General features: G+C 32.3%; 1 long non-coding RNA gene across 4 annotated transcripts in view; it reads left to right on the forward strand.

The window, feature by feature from the left end:
* LOC106508831 (uncharacterized) overlaps window positions 1-25,799 on the forward strand; it is a 1,163,285-nt gene that overhangs the window by 849,192 nt on the left and 288,294 nt on the right. For 2 of the 4 annotated variants that reach the window (XR_014839519.1, XR_014839522.1), the window contains one exon: window positions 19,561-21,708. This is a non-coding gene — a long non-coding RNA (uncharacterized LOC106508831). Of the gene's footprint in view, window positions 1-19,560; window positions 21,709-25,799 lie in introns of those variants that run through there. The other 2 variants (XR_014839532.1, XR_014839520.1) reach the window with 2 other exon arrangements.

A 25,799-nucleotide genomic window follows, 5' to 3' on the forward strand; every position in this document is an offset into this window, starting at 1 on the left:
TGGAGAGTAATTGCTACGGTAAGACTGTGTTTAGCTTTGTAAGAAACTACCTAAGTCTTTTCAAAATAGCCGTGCCATTTTGCATCCCACCAGCAATGAATAAGAATTCCTGCCGTTATGTATCCTTACTAGTAATTGCCAGTGATTGTTTTTCTTTTTTCCAATTTCAGCTATTCTAACAGGTGTGTAGTATCATCTTTTGTTGTTATTTGCACTTCCCTAATAACAAATGATATTTAGAATCTCTTCATGTCTATCAGAACTTTTGGTCATTTTTAACTACGTTGTGTCATAGACAGAATAAAGTCCCCTTCCACCCCCAATATGTGGAGATCCAAATCTTTGGAACTTTTAGAATTAATTTGTCAGTACCAGGAAGGCTGTTGACCTTGAAATATTCACCTTGCTAACTGAAACTTGCAAGACTTACTTATCAGTTTTAGGAAGTTTTATGTAAATTCCTTAGTGTTGTCTACATAAATAATCATGTCATCTCTGTAAAAAGATAATTTTATTTTTCCTTTCTAACTAGTGTACGCTTTGTTTCTTTTTCTGATTACAAAAGCTAGGACTTCTAGTATGATATTAATTTGGAGTGCTAAGAGAGGGTATCCTTGCTTTGTTCCTGATCTCAAGCAGAAAAAAGTATCTAGTCTGTCACCATTATAGTGTCAGTTTTTTGCAGATGTTTTCATTACTAAGTCTGTTACTAGTTTGCTGACAATTTTTATCCTGAATGGGTATTAGATTTTGTCAAATGCTTTTTGTGAGTCAAACTGATCTTATGCTATTTCTTTAGCATGCAGGATATAGTTTATTACATTTGATGATTTTTTAAAATTTTGAGCCAGACTTGCATAGTTCAAATAAATCTTTTTTGGTTGTGTAATAAATCGTATACTAAAGCCCAGAAGTATGAGATCAGTCTGGTCATCCCTCTTTTCATTTCTGATGTTGGTAAATTTGTGTCTTCTCTCTTCCTGGTTAACTTGTCTAGATGTCTCCCAATTTTATTGATCTTTCCAAATAACCAGCTTTTGGTTTTATGTATTGTTATCTTGTTTCCAATTTGTTGATTTCAGTTCTATTTTGTATTATTTCCTTTCTTCTGCTTACAATCTGTTCTTTCTCTACTTTCCTAAGGTGGAAGCAAAGGTTATTAATTATAGATATTTCTTCTTTTCTAATATATGCATTTAATATTATGAATTTCCATCTAAGCATTGCTTTTGCTCCATGACAAAACTTTTATGGTCACGTATTTTCATTTGTATTTAGATTGATGTATTTTTATTTATCTTGATGTTTCTTTGTAGACTATATGCTGCTTATAAGTATATTTTTATTTACAAATATTAAAGAATCAGCTATCTTTATGTTATTGATCTCTAATTCCATTGTGATCTGAAAATAAACTTTGTGGGATTTCAATTTTTTTTTAAATTTGTTAAGATGTGTCTTATGGCCCAGAATATTGTCTACATTGATGAATGTTCCAAGTGAGGTGGAGAAGAATGTATATTCTACTGTTTTTGGATGGAGTATTCCTAATTGTCAATTAGATAAAGCTAATTGATTTGTTCAGTTCAGTTCTGTTAGATTTTCATTGACTTCCTGTCTGCTTGATCTATCAGTTAATGATAGAGAGTTGTTGAACTCTTCAATTATTATTGGAGATTAGTTTATTTCTCCTTGTAGTGCAGTTCTGCCAGATTTTAACCTCATGTATTTTGATGTTCTGTCGTCAGGCCTGTATACATTAAGGATTGTTATGTATTTTAAGAAGTAGATTTATCATCATGGAATGTCCCTCTTCATCCATGAAATTTTTTTTATTCTTAAATCTGTTTTTTTATGAAATTAATATAATTACTGCACCTTTCTTTTGATTGATATTATCTTTACACCTCCCTTTAATTTTCACCTATGTGTACCTTTCTATTTAAAGTGGATTTTATATAGACAGCATTTAGCTTGGTCTTGTTTTTCTCAAGATACTCAACTAAATGAAACTATGTTTACAGAATTAAAAGAAATAGCCAATGGAGCATTTCAAAAAATAGATATAGAAAAACAATAATAGCAATTATAATAATTTTTATTATAGTAAAAATAAAGGATAAAATAGAAATTCTAGAGGTGAACAGTACAATAACTAAATTAAAAGTTTACTAGACATACTTAACAACAGATTTGAGCTGGTAGAAAACATAACTAGTGAACTTGAACATAGGCCAATGGAGATTACCTAGACTGAGGAACAGAAAGAACAAAGAAGAAAGAATGATAAATAGAGCTTAATAGATGTGAGGGCAACATCAAGCATGCCAACATATGAATACAGGAAGAACCAAGAAGAGAGTAGTGGTAAATCAGAAGAAACAATATTTGAAGAAATAATGAGTAAATTGTTCCCAAGTTTAATGTTAGTATTTAATCTAAACATATGAGATCAAGAACTCCAAGTAGAATAACCTCAAAGAGAACCACCACCTAGATACTTCTTAGCCTAATGAAATTCAAAGATTAAGAGAAAATCTTGAAAGCATTAAGAGAAAAATGAGTCATTATGTACAAGCATCCTTTATAAAATTAGTAGCTTATCTGAAACCATGGTGGCTAGGAGGCATTGAGAATATATATTCAAGTTTTGAAAGAAAAAGACTGTCAAATCTTATAAAAATATTTTTATAAACATCTTTATAATCTTATAAAATTAATAATTGAGAAATTAAGACAACACAGTTAAGCAGAGACTGACAAAAGTTATTTACATATTTTTCATCATATATTTTAATGATTTTAATGTATATAATAGAATAATATTCATAAAAAAGGAACAAACTATGGATATTTGATATTCCATAAATGTGCTTCAGGAAGATTTAGTGAGAGAATACAAATGTTTTCAGTGAAAAAGTCCAAGAGAGAATGTATTCTATGATTCAATTTATAAAAGTAAAAAAAAAAATCTGTATAGATAGCAAGTACATTAGTATTCTTCCAGATAGGGACAGGGAAGAGGAAGGATAATCAGCATAAATGTTCACAGACAGTATTTTGTTTGGTGGTGATAAAATGTTCTAAAAGGGATTTATTGTGATGGCTTCACATTTAAACAATAATGCATTTATTAAAATTATTATATATATTAATAGGATGAATTAACTGATATGTGAATTATGACTCAAAAATTCATTTAAATTAAAGAAAGGGGACATAGGAACTGTGCTAGAAACTGTACATACAAAGATGGATAAGACAAGATTCCAACCTTCATTAGTTTAGTGAGTCTAGAGAAAGGGCCGGAAACAACCTCCCTCCATCAAAATTTGAAAGAAAAAACCAAAAAAAAAATGGATTCCAGTGGAATTTTCTATTTGAAATATGAGTATCAGAGTGCTGATTGTCATGTTTGAGGAACTGAAAGTGCCTCTTATTTATCTTTTTTGAAAACTGTAGCATGATGTGGGGAGTAGTGAGAAGTGAAAGTCAGCTGACAAGTTTGAAACAGAAAAACATGTTTTGTGTAGTGTCTAGAATCTATTATAACATATCAATACTGAGAACTTGCAGTAACCTATATAGGAAATGACAATTGACTGGACTAAGATAATTGCATGGATGACCTTAAACAGAGGAAGAAAATAAATAATATTTAAAAGATGTACTTGTTACCATTTAGCATAAAGTGACTTGCTAATTATCCTTAGATTACTCTTAAGTAAATTTTAGAAATTTTACCATGTTTAAATGTCTAAAGCAAGATGATTCTAGAAAAAAAACAACAACCCATATTTGCAATAGTGCTTAATTTTTAGATTATGATTCAAGGATAAAAAATTTATGCAAAAAGTATAAATATGCTGTTATATTACGCTTTGCAGTTGAGACCAACATACCTTCATCTAAATTATAACAGTGGTCGATATTGCTTAAAAATGGAGCAGTGGATGTAAACAGTGTATCTTCCACAGAAAAACTCCTACAAATTAACACTTAAATGTAAGCTACGTTGTTAGAGATTTTGTCTGTTTTGTTTGTTTCTGTCTCTCCAAAGCCAAGAATATTGGCTTGTTCATTGTAGGAAAAAAATATATTTTTGTTGCATAAATGCATATGTAAAGGAGTAAAAGGGAAACCTCTTGTTTGTCACCGAAGATGTCAACGTTGAGGGAATTGTTTAAACTGAGATATCGCAAATTGAAAATACATCCCCTAGAAATTTGTAATAGAGTTAGCCAGAAGGGGTCAGTACCATTCTACCTGGAACCCGAACATAATGAACTAGACCTAAACAACTCCCTTCAAGAAGAAACAAAGAGGAATTTAAGTATCTAATTGATGAAATATCATCATATCATTCACAAGAACTCAGTGACTCCAATAACTGTAGTACTAGTGAAGGCAAGTAATTTAGCAAGACTTGTGAAATAATACATACGCCCTATGTATAAGGCACTTGGGCAGCAATCTTGTCATTGCCTGAAGGCAACCAACTCATTTGGATTTGCCAGAGAGGGTATGTGAAGATTTTCTAAATGTAGCCTGCCAATGATTATCAACAGGTTTTATTAGCACAATTTTCATGAAGATGTGTTGAGGCTTGCTATGGGCTATTAACTACTTAAATGCTCTCTACCATTATCTAACAAAATCCCAGCAACAATTTGTAAGGTTGTTGTATAAGAAATTGAGAATTTAGAGACATTAAGCAGAATGATATAAGCTCCAGGACAGCAGTGATCTTGTCTGTTGCATTCAGTGCTATATCCCCAGTGCTACATCAAGGTGCCTGTTATAGGCTGAATTGATACCCACTCACTTGCATATTTATATGTAGAATCCCTAAATGTGAGGAACCCAGTACCTCAAAATGTGATTGTCTTTGGAGATAGGGCCTTTCAAAAGGTGATGGGATAAAAGTGAGGTTATTAGTGTGGTCCCTAGTCCAATTTGACTATCCTTTTAAGAAGAAGAGATTTGGACACATAGAGAGACACTATTGGTGTTCCTACACAAAGAAAAATATGAGAATGCTTGCACACAGAGGAAAGCCCATATGAGGACACAGCAGGATGTGACCGTCTGCAAGCCAAGGAGAGAGTCCTCAGAAGAAACCAACTCTGCTGATGACTTGATCTTGGACTATGAGTTTACAGAACTGTAGGTAATAGAGTTCTCTCATTTAAGCCACCCAGTATGTCGTACTTTGTTACAGCAGCCCTAGCAAAATTATGTAGTACCCACGGATGTCTGCTGTATATATTAAATATTTTGTCCACGTTCACAAAATCTAACATGTCTGTAATTGGTCTGCAGACTCCAGACTGTTATACTTACCAAGAGAAACTTCTGGCTTGTAGGAGCTGATCTTTTATGTTACTGCAGAAGCCAGATTCTTTAAGGGAATTCTAAATTAGGCATACACCTTAAACATCAGATTTCTTTTGCCATAGGGATTTTTCAACAATTCATAAAAGGTTCATATTTTTGTGTAGTCTAGATGTTTGAAATTACCTTTGCATCATGCTGAGAACTTGATCATGGGGCCAATTGCAAGACATATATTCAGCAAATATAGCATTTATCCTTCAGAATTCCTGATGACTAAAGAATGTTCCCTCCAACCAAGAAATCAGCAGGAAAAATGTAGATAAAATTAAATGCCAATCCATAGATCCATAGAAACATAAAGATAAATGATATATTAGTATATTGTGTACTATATATATATATATATATACATACACACACACACACACATTTCTACCTATATAACATCAACACAATTAAAATGTTGAGACAGTTTCTCAACCACAAAAAATATTTTTTTGGCTTTTTAAGGCCACACTCGCTGCATATGGAAATTCCTAGGCTAGGGGTTGAATCAGAGCTTCAGCTGCCATTCTTTGTCACAGCCACAGCAATGTGGGATCCAAGCTGTGTCTGTGACCTACACCTCAGATCACGACAAAGCTGGACTCTCAACCCACTGAGCAAGGCTAGGGATTGAACCTCCATCCTTATGGATACTAGTTGTCTTTATAACCACAGAGCCACAGTGGGACCTGAGGCATATTTTTAAATATTCAAGGGAGGAAAGAGCGTCATTCTAATTCCTCCCACTGAATTCAACTCTCTATGATCAAAAGATTTGCTGGACCATATCTTAACTCTGCACAGACTTTATGGATTAACAGTAGATCTACTCCATCTGAGCACAAAATTACCTATAATCACTGGGAGCATAGAGTGTGATTGAATCATCCAACTAAAGAATGCAGGGAAGAAAATAACTAAATTTATAGGCACACAGACAAGTGTAGTTAAACAGGCTGCATAGGTGGGTCTGGGTGGCAGAAGCAATCAAAAGAAATGAAATGAAATACACAATAGTATTGCCTGAATTTATTCCTAAAGTGCAGATTTGATTTTCTTTTCCCCCATGAAGAATTAAAAGCTCAATTCATGTGTACTTTAGGAGAAATCTACAGGCCATAGTCAATATTTATTCCCAGTTGTGAATTGCAATCACACTTTTTATTCTGCATTTAGTTCACTTCAAGGATTTCCTACTGGAAAAGCATTTAATAATAATTGTGTGGATCCTTGCAAATGATAATAACTTCTTAAATGTGACCACTAACTAGTACTTGAGTTAAGTTAGATAACAAAGATCTCTTAGTAAAAAATGGTATTCTGTTGTTTTAGGAGATTACAATGCAGTACATATTCAGGAATTTTACGACCAATGGAATATGTCAGTGATGAAAGAGTGTGTGTGTGTCTCCTTAGTCTCTGTTAGCAGTCTACCTGTTCTGATGAACTGGAGCAGCCTTGTGATTCCTATAAATAGACATCTTGCCAAAACCTCAGATAGATTCTATTATTAGCAATTAGATAGATAACAACTAATCAGTATTCACTATCTAATTGCACTACATCTGGGTTCTCCAAAGCCCCCTGCAATTTTGTCTTTTATGAGTGTAAAACGGGAAGCACAAAATATACCACTCTTATTTTATACAATTTTGTCAAAATTATGATTTAATAGCAATAGACTTTTCGACGGCAAGGCAATTTCCCCCTGTTTTTATCCCAAAGTCACATCAAGTGAACCTGAGTCTATGATGAATGTCTACATTAAAGCTATCATTGCTAATGGTATTCCATATCATTTGTCTTTGGTTCCGTGGGACCAAATTACAATCACCACATGACTGTAGCTTATCTTGTGATTAATGATGGTTTTACTAAGTCACTGACAGTGAAGCTTCTGGGAGGAAAATGGTAATATGGTTTGAAATTTTAAATTGCACATTTAAAAAATCATTACCTGGTTTTCAAAGAGATGGTTAATTTGTACATGATAGGGGGTAAAAGCTAGTTCTTTTAGCTTCTAGAGAAAATAATTTCTAAAGACAATTATTCCAATTTTTAAAGGTCATAAGTAAGATGCTATAAATAACACTATGTATCCAAAGGAGAGTCAAACATCTCTCAGAAAGGATGCTGAGTTTTTTTCAGATGAATAAAATTTCAATATACAAAAAGTGCAAAGACTCAGATACACCTCAATAGCAAATAAGATTAGGTGATATATTAAAGAGTATTCTCTGTATGATATATTGTAGGTTCAGAAAATTGCTCTGCACCATTTCCTTGAGAGTCAATGGTGCACATCTAAGTCATTAGTGAAGGAATATTATCAGCATCCATTGGACTTCTGATGTTTTCTTCTAAATTACCTCAGCCCTGAAGCTAATATGAACTTACATTATTACTACAGGACTAATTGGTATTAGTTCACTTTAAGCAGAGAGACATTTTTTTTTTTAAATTCATTTTGCTTCAGGAAATAGATGGCCAATACCAGGGAAAGTTGTTTTGATTGCAACTTTATCTCTTTTCTATATAAAATTCAAAACCTTTTTTTACTATAATAGCCTCAGTTAAGTTCCATTATAATAGAAAATTTGCAACTCAAATGCCCATAAAATAACCTCAAAACTCTAAAGATAAGTCATAAATGGCTTTGTCCTCTCATAGTTTGGTAAAAATAGAACAGGGAATCTGCAACTCCATTTCTAGCCCCTCTGCAAGTCAATTGACCATATCTTCTATGATTGAAGTGGTCAAAATATGTCCATTTCTCTAAAGCCCACAATCATCCAAGTGAGTGCAACACTAACAATGCCAGTTTAGATTGTTATTTTATTTCTGTGCTTTTCATGCTATGTTAGCTACAGAAAAATACTTTTTTTCTAGTAGTATTGATTCTTTATGTGTATTTGGGCTGAAATATTTCATCTAATGTTTGGTATAATATTGTCTGAAAGAATAAGAGCATCCAAGAATTGAAATTTTCTTGAAGTCATTATTCTACACACAAAAAAGGGTATATGATCGTGGCTTCTGTTTTTAGTGAGAGTCATCAAAATGTTGGGGGCCATATTATTTAATCCACATAAGTGATCAATTCTATTGTGCTCACTCTGCTGTTTAGAAGTCTAATTATTGTAGCAATTTTAAATGATTTTAATGTTGTAAGAGTACTTAATGAAGACCGTTAAACATTTATTAGAGGCTTATTTGCCTCTATGAACTTCTGAAACAAGAACAGAACTGCATTTTAACCATGTATTTCTTAGTGATGATGTTATTGGTGCTTATAAAGCTATTTAATTTTCTTGATTAAAATAATCATTTAATGCGTTACTTCAAATAAAAAAAGAAGATGGAATTAATGATGTAGTCTGCACAAGTGATGATAATCAACTCTTACACTATAGTTTTTTGAAAGGGCCTAGTTAAAGAGACATTTGAGGTTATTATCCCATAGAGTATCCCAAAAAGTAAAGATAATAAAAAAATAAAGAAAATTTATGAATTAAGGAACAGCATAATTGCATGATGAGCTCCTTGGATCCACTTCCCGGTGGACTAAGTGAAAACAAAATAAAACAAAACACAACCATTTAAAGTCTCTGGAAATGGTACTAAAGACTATGGCCAGTAAAGGAATATCTATTTTTTAAAATCTACTAAAATTCAGTAGCAGTGAGGGGCTATAGTATTTGAACAAGGACTGGTCCTTCCCCCCCACTGTCTCAGCTCAGCCAGGGGGAAACTCCATCAGAGATTAGTAGTAGCCAAGAACTCAAGACTGCTTCTGCCCTCACCTCCCTGTTAGAGGTCTACCTTCCCTAAAGGGTGAGGATGTCATTCTTTCTCATGCTGCCCTGCAAATAACAGTCTAATTTCTAGGCAGTGGCGAGGGGTGGGGGGGGCCTCCAATTTTTTGCCTAGGCTCCACTTCAGGGAAGAGGTTCCATCTTGAATTTAGGGCTCCTGAGAATGCTGGGTCCCCAACCACACTTTTGCTGGTTCATAAAGCAATGCTTCCATTTTGGAAAGACAAGCTGAGAAGATCAGATATTACTGCCCTTTCTCCACCTAACACTTGGTTCCTAGAACAGGAATGTCACTCAGAGAAAAAAATGCACTATTGTCCCTACCTCCAGATCAAGAGATGTGGCTTAAAGACTGTGCAGAAGAGTAGGGGTAGAGGAAGAAGAAAATCATAGAACAGACAGCTTTTGGTCTCTTCCAAAAACACCAGACTTTTTTGCAATAGGGTGTGAAGAAATTGAAGCCTAAATGTTCTCAAAAAACACAGACAATGTGGCCAAAAGAAATTGGGAGGAGACGCATAAACTCAGTAAAGATATAGGCTAAATTTGGCTGCCTGATTTGGTAGAGAAAGCCTGGAAAAGAGACAGCTCACAGGAGACTTCCTACAGTCAGAATAAATATCAAATACTCTCCTCTGTACCCATTCCTTCAAAGGAATCTGAATTTGATTGGATTGGTATGTAATCTGTGACCCATCATTGTCAAAAATGATAAAGCAATTAGATAACAATTATTAGGTCTCAACAGTGGAGGAGCTCATTTAGTGGATCTCAACAACAATTAATGAATCTCAACCTTGTTCAAAGAAAAAGGTATTCAGAGAAAGCCCTGCAAAAACAATTGTTATCCCCAAATTGACTCAGGGTGCCCCTAAATTGCAAAGGCTTAATAATGAAGTAATGAAATAAACTTCACTAAAATAATCCATCAATTCCCTAAATCAATAAAAACACAAATAAATATAATAAGCCTGGAGTCAAGGGCATCAATACCCAGAGCATCAATACCCAGAATTGCTACAATATATTATCTAAAATGTCCAGTTTCCAACAAAATTTCTGAAACATACAGAGAAATAGAAAGTGATTCACCAGAAAAAAACAAATATGAAGCAGAAATTGTGAGTATCCAAATATAGCATTTAAAAGAAAAAAAGACTTCAGAGTAGACATTAAAATATACATATTTGAGGAAATATAGAGAACTGTGATTATAGAATAAAAGTATGCTTCCGATAGGAAGACAGAAATAATTTATTAAAAAGGAAACAAATGGAAATTCTACAATTTAAAAGTATAACAACTGGGATGAAAAATGCCCTAGAAGAGTTAATCAGTAGCTTCGCGGGCTTGAATTAGTGAACTTGAAAGTAGATCAATAGAAATCATGCAAGCTAAAGAAAAAAATAGAAAAAAAGAAATAAGAACAAAACTTCAGAACGATGTTGACATCACTAAGCATTCTGACAGATGCGTAATAGAATATCAGTAGCAGAGGAGAGAGTAAGAAATAGGAAAAAAAAAAAAAAAAGATGTGTTGGCTGAAAACTTCTAAACGTTATTGTAGAACAATACTCTACACATCCAGGAAGCCAAATAACTCTAAGAAAGGTAAAGGAAGTCAAAGATATCCACAAACAGTTACATCATAATTAAAATACCGAAAGCAAAAGACAAGGAGAAAAGCTTAAAGGAAGTGGAGAAAAATGACTCATCACTTACAAGGGAACCCCAATAAAATTAGACTCCTTATCAGAAAAAAATGAAGGCTAGAAAGCAGATGTTAACATATGCACAGTGTTCAAAGAACAATAACAACAAAAAATCAAGATTTATTACTAGCTAGCTCACCTTTAAAGAAATACTAAAGAAAATTCTTCAGGTTGAAAGTGAGTGACCCCAGATGGTATTAATATACACATGGAAAAACAGATAGCACCAGTGATGGTAATTACATAATTATAAAAGACAGTATAAGTGCAAATTTTCCTCCTTTCTTAATTGACGTAAAAGGCAATTGAAAAAATAACGTGTTTTGTTGAGCCTATACCATGTAGAAATGGAAAATATTTGCCAATTATAGCACAAAAATGGTGGTTGTGAACGAGTACAGTATTAAGAAAATGATTCCATGTAGTAAATTGAATCCACAGAACAAATGAAGAGAAACAGAAATGATAAATCAGAAGGTTAATATAACAAAAGCTACATATGAAAAAGAATAATGTCTTCCTTGAAATTTTTGCCAATTATGCATAATCATTGAATATATAATAAAACTGCTTAATTCTTAGTTTCATTTACAATGTGGATTTTGCTTGGGTAACAGTGCATCCTAAATTAGCCCAAATTAGTGAAACTTAAAAATGTTATTTATTCTCTTAAATATCAAGCAATTTATTCAAGATGTTCTTTTGTATACTAACTAAAGATATTTCTACTGTTATGTTAGAATAACCACTATAAATTTGAAAAGAAAGCCTTTAAATTGCATTTGTGAAGATCCATAAACTGAAACAAGCCCTTACAAGTGATTTTTACTTACAAAATATATAATATATAGACAGACTATTGTGTGATTAGTTCACCTCTGCAAACCCTATGGATCTTACAAGAGTGACTTATTTGAAGCCCATGCAATACCTTTCAGATACATGCCATAATCAGCATTCATGAATCTTAACATTAAATGAATGATGGCAAAAATTCATCTTCACATATGCAAGGTTGACATTATAATTGAGACAAGAGAAACTTGGGGTATTATCATGGAATCATGTAACTGATTTTTTTTGCACCTAAGCAGCATTATTAAACCATTTCATAGATATAGAAAAATGTAATGTTTTAAACCACAACCAGGTTAAGGTAAGTCCCTGTGAAACACTTGCAAATATTTAACTATTATTAATATTAGAAACAAGGTTAATATGACCTAAATAAATCTATCATTAATGTATTTTTAGTTCATGTAGAAGAGGTTCCTTGATACTGTAATGTAGCTATTCATTACTTTTAAAAGCAATTTTTCCAAGACAATTTTTTTTTTTTTTTTTGTCTTTTTAGGGCCGCTCCTGCAGTATAAGGAGGTTCCCAGGCTAGGGGTCAAATCCGAGCTATAGCCAGCAGCCATAGACACAGCAATGTGAGATCCAAGCTGCATCTGTGACTAACACCACAGATCACGGCAATGCCAGATCCTTAATCCACTCGGCGAGGCCAGGGATCGAACCTTCATCCTCATGGATAGTAGTCAGATTTAATTCCGCTGAGCAATGATGGGAACTCCTAAGACATTTTTTTAACTGTTAAAGAATGCAAGGTCAAAATCTTAAGGTGTTGCTTTAGTTGTAGATAAATTTATTTACTGAGGTATTTCGGTATTCTCTCTGATGTTCAAGGGAGACCTTTGGGAGGTAATTAGGTTGAGATTATATATATGTGTGTGTACACACACACACACAATCAAACATATATATGATGTCAATATCTCATATCAAATATATCTCATATCAAAAATATCAAAATGGACCCTCAAACCAGCTGCTTTCTGTCTGCCAAGCTTTGCTTATAAACTTTTCCAATGGACATTAGCTGCCTGCTGCCAGCCCCTTGAAAGAGGTAGTTTCATAGGGTGGAATTGACTACCATGTTGCAACCAAATTTACTGTGTTATTTATTTGTTAAAAAAAAAAATCAAGCTCTTATCACAGTCAAACCAGAGATTATGGATGTTCACACCTCTTCTCTAAAGCTCTATTTTTTTAAATCTAAAATATGTGATTTTTCTTAAAATGCAGAAGAAAAATGCTTTATTATATTGAAATAGAATCAGAGGAAATGTTGTGGACTAAATTTAAAAAATTTTAAAAATTTAGGTAGCACTTTGTTTTGGGGACTATTATTGCCAAATGTAATGGGCGTAACAAACCAAAGTTGTTCCTCTAAATAAGAAAAGAATATAACCTTTCAGTGATATCTAGCATCTTCCTCAACTTATAATCAATTTGAGGAGGATTTTATGCTAGTCTATTTATGAAGATTATTCAGTTATATCATAAAATTAGTAATGTGGTGATATAGAGACATGTAGAGATCACAGGCCTATTTCTGTCCTTATGGACAAATGGAACCTTTGATAGGTTGTAGAGATCAAAGAAAAGTGTTGGGGAGTTTTTGTGCTTTTAGGGTTAGAGAAACCAGCTAGAAAGTGTAAAAAAGCAACTGAAGAGTACAGTAAAGCGATCATGTAAGGGACATCTACTATGTGTCTGGCATATTGAGAAAGCAAAAACAAAGTGGGAAAAAATAAAGAACAATGGAGGTGGTATGATTTTGAAATTACACATTCAAATCAGCAAAAGATGTCCTGTTTGCTTTCATTATTAGTAAGAGACAAGCATTAACAAGATTGATATTTGCAAATAAGAGAGCTTGGCATCAAGCTTCGAGTTCTTTGAATCAGAAACATATGCTCTTAATTGTACCCTGAACTCCTTCTCTGGCAGTCCATTCCAAAAAAATTTTTAAAAACATCCGCTTATGAAATGTTAGGAATGAGAAGAACAAACATTCATAAGTGAGAAAAAGATATTGTAAAGAAGACATTTGTTAATTTATAAAATAAAAAGGAAGCCATAAAGAAATAGGTGGTTGTCTAAAATTATAAATTTACAAAATATTTGTAAAAGAGGGAATGTATCTGTTAAAGAAAATTGAGCAATACAAAAAGCAACTATCACAACACGTTTGCCTAAGTCCTTGTTTTTTGCAATGATTCTTCCAGGCTTTCAAGAAACAAATCTTTCCTTGTTATATACATTTGATTTTTCTTAGCATAGGAAAAGAAGGAGAGAGATTTTCCTCATTTATTTATTTTAAGCCACTTATTGAAGTATAATTCTGTTACCAAAAATCTTAACTGTAGGTCAATGGATACTGACAAATAATAGAACCTGATGTAATCTCCATCATTTACATAAATAATATTGGCATCAAACAAAATATTCCCTCCACACCTCTTTACACTTAATACTACCCCACACTTGGTCCAAAAATTGCCAGTAAAATTTTCTATCAGTATATGTTAGTTTTCTCCTTTCTTTAATTTCATGTAAATGGAATTATACAATTATCATGTCTGGCGTCTTTCACTCACTATGTAGTTTAATATCCACCTATGTTGTGTGTGTCAATAATTTATTTCTTTTTAATGCTATTTGTTAAACATACCATGATTTGTTCATTCATTGATGGCTGTTTGGGTAGTTTCTAGGTTGGGGCTATTCTGAATAACGTTGTTTTTAACATGTGAGTCTAAGTCTTTGTGTAGGCCTGTATTAAAAAAAATTCTTGGGAAAATGCTTACAAGTGGAATTGTTGAATGGTATAATATGTGCTGCTTTAATCATAAGAAGAAGCCCAAATGTTTTTCAAATAGACACACCATTTTACATTTTGCCAGCAACATTTGAGAGTTTCAGTTTCTTCATATTCTTGCTAAGTCTTTTTAACTTTATTTAGTCTAATAGGTATGTGTATGCCTCATTTTGTTTTTACTTTATGTATTTCCATTATATATGGATACTGGCCATTTATTTTTCTTACTTTTAAGCTGTCTGCTCATCATTTTTCCTATTTTGAAAATAAATGGTCTGTTTGCTCTTAGCATTGAGTTCTAAGTGTTTTTTGTATACATTTCAACACCTTTGTTAAAATACGTTAGTCAGACCATACATATATACCACATATACCAAGCATCTACATAGAACAATGTCTTATCTTTGGTATTCTGTTTATTGTTTTCTTTGCTTATGCAAATCAAAAGACTTTATATGGAAGAATTTCTTTATTGCCTCTCCTTTTTTCTTTATAAGGGCACCACCTTGATTACTTCTGCAGTGGTTTCTCTTCATATAAAATTATTATATCAATTATATCAATATATGGCATATCCTAAAAGAAATTTATGGGAAAGTGATTAATCTTTTCTGTGACTAGCAATAATAAATGGAAAAGTAGAAAAAATTTAAAAATATTTTTAATAAAGTTGTTGAAAAATATATGTAGGTATTTTAACAAAGGTACTAAAATATGGATGTTTAGATTTTATTTGAGGATATGTTACCCTGTAAAATTCAAGTGTCTTTTTTCACCATACAGAAATCTATTTCTTCTATAACCATGTGTTGAATAGACTGTCATTTCTCCAGTGATTTATTTCAGTACCTGCTTTGAAAAATCAATTGACTATTATACTTGGGCATATTTCTGAATTCTCTACTCTGTCACATTGATCCTTTGTGAATGCTACTGTATTGATTACTGAAACTTTATAGTAAATCTAGAAATCATGTTTTGAAATTTCTCTTTGTACATCATTTTCAAAATTTTATCAAAGTATTTGTCTGCTAATCCTATTGTCTCTCACAGTTCTAATATTTATTTCTCCTTTTATTGGCCACTTTTGTCTACTTCTTTTACATGTCTAGTTATTTTTTGGTTGAATACTAAATCTACAGATTCTTACATTATTATCTGGATTCTGTCTCTAACTGAATGGAAATTTTTGTAATTTAATAAATAGATTTAAAACAATCTGGAATGATGACAAATAATAGAATGGACAAAAACATTTTGAAATAAATTATTAATTAGACAACTTTCCTTAGTGGATGAGACAATGTATTTTCAACATACAGCAAATGAAACATCACTGATGCTAGAATAGTCAAAGCTGTAAACGAATAAAAGAGAAAAGATGATGTACTCAGTGGAATGTATTAGAACAGATGGGAAATTATTTTTAAAAAGAGATCTTGCTACATGCTATATATCAAAATCAATTTCAGATAAATAATTTAATGTAAAAATCTAAATCATAAACCTACTATAATGAAATTATGGAGTATATTTATATAATTTTATTATCATAATAAGAAGGTACAGCATTAGAAAATATAGAGCTAGGTTTGACAATGTGAAAATCTAACGTGGTTATATGCCAAAAAATACCATAATTCTTTTGAAATGCAAATAAAAAATAAAATACATTCATAACATATGCTGCAACTTAATTTTCATGCATAAGGAATATTGCTAATAAATAAGAATTCAAACATCACATGAAAAATGGTCAAGAGACACATTAGCAAATCATAAGTCAAAATGTATTTGGGTAATAATCATAAGAAAATGTTCAATGTTATCAGTCATCAAGAAATTCAGGAAGCATAATGATTCAGTGCCTGGGATTAGAAGAAGAACAATCATAAATTGGAGTTCTGGATTTAACATTTACTAGATATATGACCCAATTGAATTACTTTATCTCTTTGAACATCAGTTTCCTCATATATTTTATACAGATTAAATGATGTAACTCATTGTGGAACTCAATAAACTTCTTTACACTCCACATGTTTTTACTTACTATTTATTTTATGTTAATATATTTAACTATGCATAATTATTTTTAAAAACAATAATGAAGTTTCTTCATCTATTAAATTGGCAAATACTTAATTGTAATAATAATTGCATCATGTTAATAAATAACTATCCAGGTGGAGTGGATAAGGGAATTCAGTATTCTTATATGTTGAAAGGGATTTTCATTTCTAGACATTTGTCTTAAAAACATAATAAGTTACATCCACAAAGATTTTTAGCCACAAGAAAACAAAAAGTATTACTATGTAGGAGTTCCATAGTGGTCTAGCAGTTAGGAATTTCTCATTGACACTGCTGTGACTCCATTTCAGTTCCTAGCCTAGGAACTTCCACATGCTGTGGGCATGGCCACAGAAAAAAAAGTATTACTATTTTTTACAGTGTTAGTTGTTAAATCTGACTCTAGGATGCACTAAGTGTATGATGTTAAACAATTTAGTCTACCTTTCTATGCCACAATCTCTTTATTTTCAGAGAAGATAAGATTATGCTTTTGTATAGGGATATTTAATCATTAATTGATTCTAATTGCTTAATAAATGTTAGTTATAATTCATCTTTTCAATAACAATGCTTTTCAGGAATTCCCACTGTGGTGTAATGGGGTTGGTGGCTCTCTGGTGCCCTGAGATATCAGTTTGATTCCCAGCACTGCACAGTGGGTTAAGAATGCCTGAAACCATTTTTGTTTGTTGAAATAATTTTTGGAATATCCAATCGGTTGGAATCATAATCTATTATTAAATAAAATGGTGCAGAATATTTTTCAAAGAAATTTCCATGGAAACCACAGAGGATCCTCAGGTGTCCCTGGGGGGAATGGTGAGCAGCAGCAAGGTCAGGAATGCTACTCTTCCTCACTTCCACTAGAATAGGTCTGCAACCTACCATGATACCTATGAGAGTTCTCCTTCAGATTTGTTCATACAGAGAATACTACCACTAAAATGTAAAAGCTATTTGTTTAGAATACATGCTGATGTAGAATATGCATGACATATTAAGTTTTAAAAGTTATAAAACATTGATAGAACATGTTGTGATACAGGAAATAGATACCATGGCTGGTTGTTGAATTTAGGGTCATCATTTTCTCCTTTGGGGGCACTGTGTAATCTATGATGAGTATATTATTATATGAACAAGATCTAGGAAAATCATCATAAAGAAGTGAAGAAATATTCTATAGAAAATGTCAGAAAACCAATTTCATGTTTTTTTTACAGTAATATGGGAAAATAATTCAATATCACCCTAAAGATTTGTGGAGATTTGTAAATATTCATAATCTGTTTTTATGTTGATCAATGAACAAAAGCAAATAAGATAACCTATATTTCTTAAGTAAAACAGCAATATTTTAGAGTTGCAAATATTACATTCTAATCTTATTTATTTTATGTGTTATATTCTGAGGCAAACTTTATTGTCTTTCTAAGGTTCATATTCCTCAGCTCTAAAATATAGTTAAAATAACTGATTAATGAGACATTGAAGATAATGCAGATAAAAGGCCTAGTTCATAATAAGCACAAAAGAGAGACTAGCTTTTACTTTACACATCATCTACCTTAGTAAATAGAAATTTTAATACTACTCAAATCTCAATATTTAATTATCTTAAAAGTAAGGACAATGACTACTTCATAAGATATTTGACTCTCATTTTATTTTAAACTACATGAATGCAATATGTCATGAAGTTAGTTTAGAAAAAGAAACTTTCCATCAAATTACAAATATTGATATAAAAGATCTCAGGAGTAATCATTGATTTTCCTGAATTTTCTTTTTCCGCTTGATTTTCCTTTTCATGAACTGTGTTACTGAAAGATTCCTGTTTGTGTTTAGTATAGATTTGTTCTTGTTAATATTTTATTAGTTGCTATTTTTAGTACTAATAAAAAACTACTTCTCTTTTCTTTCCAGGCTTTTGCTAAGTGGATTGTACTGAAAGTAAAAATGCTTAGGAAATCTATTTGTTGTGAACATTCTAAAAACCCTTTGTAAAATTAAATGTTGGGGCTCAAGCTTCCAAGTGGCCAACTTACTGCAGCAAACATGTTAGCAGGTTCCTGCACACCTTTTTGGCTTGCTTGCGTTCTCTCTCTTTATCTCGCTCATGCCCTTGTAGGCCACCACAGCAAATGGGTAGTGACATTTATTTTTTAACTTGTATTAAATAGAAATTAAATCTTACTTTAACAGTAGCTCCTTCTATGATTTTGAAATGTATTTGCACAGTATTTTCAGACACATCTCACTATGATAAAATTCATTTAAGAATTCTATATAGTAAATGATGATTGAGATGGCTCAATTTCTAAATTGTGAAATAGACTATACCAGAATATATAAGTTATTACACTGCCAGTAATAACTTATAAATTACCTAGCATTGAGTAGGTGCTAGCCACTTGGTTAACATTTTCTTGTATAGCTATATTTGATTCTTATAACTTCTTCATGATGAAGAACTATTTTGAGTCCCCATTTTACAGATTGTAAAACTGACACTTAAGACACATGACCATAGTTGCACAAATGACAAAGCTATATGTTATTAAATACTTATGAGCAATGTGAAACAAATTTGAATGTTGATCTAACTTTTCAAGTTGAAATTATCCAATTCATGAAAGAGTCAATCTTTGACCTCAAATTTGAGAAGTGACATGTTCCTCATTTTTGTTAGTTGTACAATGTGTTTTGCTAGTGTTTTTTATAGAGCTGATGACAGCATTGTGTGTTACCGGTGATTTTTGTACAACTGCTCCCCAAAGCAAAACGCTTTGAGACTTAATTTCAGTGGTAGGAGCAGAGAGAGTCATCATTTTAAAAAAGAACAGGGAAAGTATTTTAAAATAGAAACTCAATTTTTATTTTCTTTCTTTGTTTATTTTTTTAACAGAGATAAAGAGTGGTCTGCTCCCTCACCAGCTGATCTCCTTTCAGCATCACTTAACTAGAGAGGATGCCAGTGTCCCAAGACTTGGTGCTAGAGACGGCAGCAGCTGGCACTCATCTTCATACTGGATTCACAAAGGTACTTAGAGTGACTGATTTTGATAACCATAAGGCGTGTTGCATTTATATTATTTTATTTTTCTTAAAAAATAACCCAGGCCTCATTTAGGTAAGGTAATGCAGAGTGCTAAAGAGTTAATGAAAAGAAATATGAGGCAGTTAAACTTATGTTTTTTAGTGAGAACACTGAAAGATACTCTATTTTAGCTCTACAACTGGAATTTTCTATCCTGAAAAGTAGCATATGATTAGTTACTACCAAATTGAGTGGGTGTTGCAAGCATTGCTAAAATTATATTTTAAAAAATCCTTTGATCTCTTGAAAGCAGTGATGTGTATAAAAATAAGGTGATTTGGGTATTATATATGCAAAATTCATCATAGCAAAAAAAAAAAAGACAATTAGCTTGCTTCAATATTTTGGCTTGTCATGAAGTGAACTTGTTCTGTAAAAGGAGGACATGATCAACTACAGTATCTGCAGTTTTAATAGCTTATATAAGTCTGTTTAATTATTAATAGTATGATTGACTCCTAAGGACAGAGATTGTTGCTCTTGAACTGGGTAAGCAAATAAAAATTCTTATAACACATTTATCAGCAATGTATTTATGCCCAGAATGCTGTGAATACTTTTGGGTCTCAACCTCCTGGGAAGATTTCCAGGTGTATTTTGAAACCAGTTCCCTATACTTAGAGGACAAGGAGAGACCATAGACAGAGGGAGCCCACTCTAGGTTGGTAGATGACAGGTTTAATAATCAAAAGGACTTATTTAGGAGGTTTGTTTTGGGTGGCTGGAAGAGAGTAGATTTCCACACCTGCCTGTCAAAATCTTGAAGTTTATATAGATGCCTTAACTGGGCTCAGTCAAGTACATCATCCAGATGCTCTCAACAGTACATGATTGTCTCAAGGCCGTATCCATGGAGCAGCCTGGGTGTGGGGAAGGTAAGTAAAAAAACATTCCAAAGACAGGAATGAAGGTGAGGAGCCTTCAGTTACCTGAGTCCACCTTGAGAGTCAAACCAGGGATCATATCTTCTTGATGACCTCTCCCAACAACTTCATAACAACAAAGTTTATTTCAAAGTTTATTGTATTGATTCATTTTCTTTGGACTGTTGTTTTTGCAGTATGAAAAATCAAGAGTAGAGGTTATGATTATCTGTTTAATCTTGCCAAGACATTATCTGTTTAATTTTGCCATTGACAAATGAAATAACTCACTCAACCTAAGATGAAGCAGATATTAGCATGAGTAATAAAGTTTTATTTCACTACTTAATCAAATTAATTTGGGAATTTCCAACCCCTTTCCTTTTTATAACTATCATTATATGTTTATCTCTGTACATTATGTCCTAGAGCATGGGTATTAAGGAGGGAGCAGAATACATTGACTATGTCCATATGCAATTGAAAAATGTCTTTAAATCAAGATTTTTACTTGAAGTAATGTTTCTTTAGAGCAGTCAAGAGGGAATAGATCTCACTCATATCAATGGGTTGAATTTATTATCTGCTAATTTAAAATTAATATAAATATATTAAATTTCATATAATCTGTGAAAATGTCTTTCATCTCTGATATTATTTGTGCCTATAAATTTGCATATGCCATAAAGTTTACTTATAGTTTCCTTAAGTCAGCAAAGTCCGTATAACTAAAGAAGTATGAAAAACAAATTTTGAGATAATGCTCTAAATCTTAAAAGGCTGGACAGGGAGCAGCAAAGTGTAAAGCAAAGTGGTGGTCCTGAAGAAGCATCAACGATGAAACTGATCTGGAGATTGAAACCTTTAGTGCAACCAATTGATTTATTACTCAGATCTATGTTTCTCTCACCTCTCTTGCCACTGATAGACTTTCCAAAGAATTTTTAAAGAATAATTTTGCTTTTAAGAAGCCATTTGGCAAAGAACTTAATCTACACCTTAAGGTCAGCCATTTGTCAGCAACAAAGTTTATAAATAACCAACCATGAATTTTCTTATACCTTTTAATTAGGACAAAAAAGAAAGAAAAAAATAGCTAAACTAAAGTAGGCCACATAAGTAGCCCTTTTTTAAAATTCCAAGACTAAATTTTTCTTATCATCTAAAAGTTGATTATGTTTAAAAATTGAATCAATATTGTGCTTTCATGTTTTAATTAGCTATTGACAAATCCTACTAAAATTTTATTTTTAATGGGTTTTGTTATTTAACTGGGGGGTTAAACTGAAAACACTGTGAATATTGTTTTTCTTTTCCAAATGATTAAATCATAAATTCATTTACTGGAAACAAAAACCCTCCAAGAGCCTGAATTAAGACATATTTTGTAGAGAATTAAATGAATTGTGACCATGCTCGTCCAATGCTACTTTTAAAAGGTGTTGCTTGTAGGAATTATCTGATATGAAAAATAGTAATAAGAATTTACTATCCCTTTAACTTTACATTTCTGTTCTTTTACCTTGCTTTGAATTCTGGAATAATTCCTCCATTCCTCCATTTGAGTTCCTCCATGCCTTATTTCACATAAGTATTCATAAGTAGCCTCAGAACTTGAGCATTTCTATCATTTTTGATAATACATTAATCTAATTTTTGTCTAAAAATACATAGGATGTACTATAATACCAAACTTCACTTTTGACAATAATCTTAGAATCACAGACTCCTATATCATGACAGAGTTTGAGCGGAAATGAATTACTTTGTAAACACAGGTGGTACATGATAATAAGATCTCTAATTTGTTGATTAAGTTTGATATAACGTGGGTTGGTTACATACATTATGGTATATGATATATGTTTATAAAACACTTTGTAAGAAATGTTAGTATTTGTATTTTTATCCAAATAATCTGTCCTATAATCTACAGTACTACTGTAAAGGGACAATTTATTTAGTCAATAAGGGGTCTAAGTTCCAATGGGATTAAATTAATACTAGATAAAGTAGACTAGGACATCCTTCTCTGAATTAATTTTGATTGGAAAACCTATGTAGTTTCATTCATACATCATTATTAACAAATCATGTATTGAATATTTATAGAGCAAATATCCTATATTTGTTTTTTAATTTATTGAAATTAGCTATTTTATAAAATATATATTTAAAGACTTTTTAACATATATATATATATGTGGTTGTGGAGTGAGAGTGCTGAACCTTAACCACTAGACCACAAGGGCCAGTAGACTTGATATAGATCCCCAATCCTGTCCCTTTAGAGAAAAATTCAGCAAAGAGACAAGAGTAGGGAGGCAAAAATGTGTGTATTGAGAGAATAAAGACAAGATAGGTGTGGAGAAAGCACAGGTGGACTCGAGGTCAGGGGCAGTGCAGAGAGAGAGATGGACAGATAGAAAGAGAGCAAGGGAGTAACATGTGCTTTGGAAGTAGTTTAAATCCCTTGTATGAAGGCAGTCTTTCTGGGCTTCCTCTGGCCTATTATCTTTCTTTGTCTCATCTCAAGTCCATATTTGGCCTGGCTCAGGGCCCCTCCACTCTGTGTGTGCATCTCTTAGACAAGATAGATTCTAGTGCAAGGGTTTCTGGGAAGTTGACAAGAAGTAGTATGGTCTGGTGCCCTTCCCTTCTCTGATCCCCAGGAACCTTTCTGTGCATGTGTAGTTCAGGAGGTTTCTTTGACCTCAAGAATGAGAAATATCCGGCCTCTTTGTCTTTTATCCAAGTAGGACTCAGCTCCTCCTTTCTCCTGCCATAATCTTTATCTTGAAGTATCTGTCCACAGTGGACAGATTCTAGTTGCTCAGCCAGAGACCCATCTATCTCCTGCCTCAAAAATATAGCATAAATATAATTATAGAATGTAGAGCCCTACCTGCTTACTTCTTATGTTGACATTTCCAGAGAATTGAAATCAAAATAGATAAAGCTACCTAGTAACAAAATTGTCCCAGTGCAAGCCACATGATAGATATTCTAGAAACCTTTCTGGATGGATGAATTTTTTGTTACTAACAAATAATTCCAAATATTCTACAAGACTTATGCTTCATTTTTTTCCCCCAAACCAATCTTTTCTTCAAATATGTAAGATATATTCATTTACTTTGGATTGTGTGACCATTGGGAAATGACCTAAGTAGATATTTCCTGTGTAAAACAGTAAAGCTCTTATTTAAGTTTGGCTCTAACTTGAGTTATAAATGACATTTGAATATGGAGAATCTTAAATGACTTAGCATTTATGTATGTATATATATATATTTTTTTTTACCTTAATAGGACTAGGAAAATTAGAAATTGCCAAGTGGTGGGTATGAAAGAAAGAATCACTACACTTATTGTTCCTAAAGATTTACTTGTTAGTTTTATGAATATTATTGAATTATCCGAACTTATTTTGGTAGTCTTAAAATATATATAAGCATATCACAGATTGTGTGCATTGTCAACCTATGACCATGTTCTGCTGCTTTACTGCAGTTCTAGAGTTTACATTTGCTTTGGCATCAAGTAAAGGACAAATTACCTCATTGCAAGCTGTGTAAATAAAGCTTTTATAGTAATTTACATAGGACGAGTAGTGAGGGAAATTAAGTCATCAAATAGCACATGGGCTTTGAACTCTGAAGAACTCAATAGACCTGTACTGTAGCTTTTAATATCATAATCATTTCACTAGCAGATGTGATGTTAGATTTACCTTTTATACAATTATGGTAATATATGATAAAGGATTTCACATGGCAAAGTTTATTTATATTTTATTGAATCCAATTGAATTCATTGGATCTTCAAAATAATTCTCTGATAGTTTAAACTATTAGTTTTTTAAAGGCCAAAAAAGTGTCAATGATGTAATTATAGTTCAAATAATATTCCAGTATGCTCAAAATAGAAAATTGAAAAAAATACCATTTCATAATTTAAAATTCATTGGTAATTGTGTTTTCTTTAAAAAAAATCCTAAAATATATGTCATATTAAATTATGTTGTTAACTTAAAATTTATTGGTTTAATGGGAAGTTTTAGTATTTTATTTGAAAATGTGGTTTAATAGAGTTTCAGAGCTACAAGTTTTATTTTTACTCTTTTAAGTAGTATTATAAAAGTTAATAACTCTTGGAAGTAAAGAGCCTTTGGCAATATATGTACATATATATACACATATATATATATTCTGAAAGGGCTCATATATTAATGAAGTTGAAAAACCTATTTTTGCCTTTCAGTATAGACAAATATTTGCTCTTTGCATTACCTGTTACTTTTTTTCTCAATAACCAGTAGCAATAAAAACCCATACATGTTTTTAACATATATATGTGTGCTAATTTCAGGGATAACAGAGAAAAGCAGAGGAAACAACATTGTCTTCTCTCTGCAAGAGGCTTAAGGGAACCCAGTAGTTAGGAACAGAAGATATCAGTAGAGATGGTGCAAGCAAGTCAAGTGACTTATTGTAATTGGAATTAAAAGCAGAAGTATATGCCCTACTTGTGTTAGAAGCATGTTCCTAAGAGTGAAATCAGTGGAAAACTCTCATGTTCTTTGCCCATACTGTTTGAGCTGCCATGATAACCTGCTTTAACTTGACCAGAGCAGGGCTCTTTAAAACAAGACCTTGACATCTTCTTATGAAACTGCCTTCTTAGGCAGCATGACCAATCACAGCAGCGCATAAACATCTCTTCAGCATAAGCAGCAAAGAGTTCCTCCTTTCACATGACTTTCATTTCTGTAACCGCCTGTTCATCTCTATTCCTACACATGCAAAAATTTTCAAAGAACCAAAATTACGTCCTACTCTAAAAATGGTAGGCTAGAGTCTTATTCTGGATCCTATCCCTTAAATTCCATACCTGTTGTTAGATAATAATTTTACCTCTTTAATTAGCATAGATAGATGAGCTATTATTACAGGTTTTCCTCAGGATTGTGCTATACAAGTAATATTAAACATTATATCTAATAACAAAGATCTGAATTGGTATGTGTTGGAGGTGAGAGAGAGAAAAGCAAAGAAAAGTAAAAAAAGAATATTGAAATATCTTGAAGAAAGATTTAAATATTTTTAATCATAGACCAGAAGATGGTATCATGGCTTCACTGATACTACTATAAATTTAAAATAAGCAAAATAGTGGAGCTCC

This window comes from Sus scrofa, chromosome 1, assembly GCF_054392235.1.
Source record: "Sus scrofa isolate SSC_HxYL_T2T_F1_AM1 chromosome 1, Sscrofa_HxYL_maternal_Yorkshire_Landrace_v2.0, whole genome shotgun sequence".
Lineage (NCBI taxonomy): Eukaryota > Metazoa > Chordata > Mammalia > Artiodactyla > Suidae > Sus > Sus scrofa.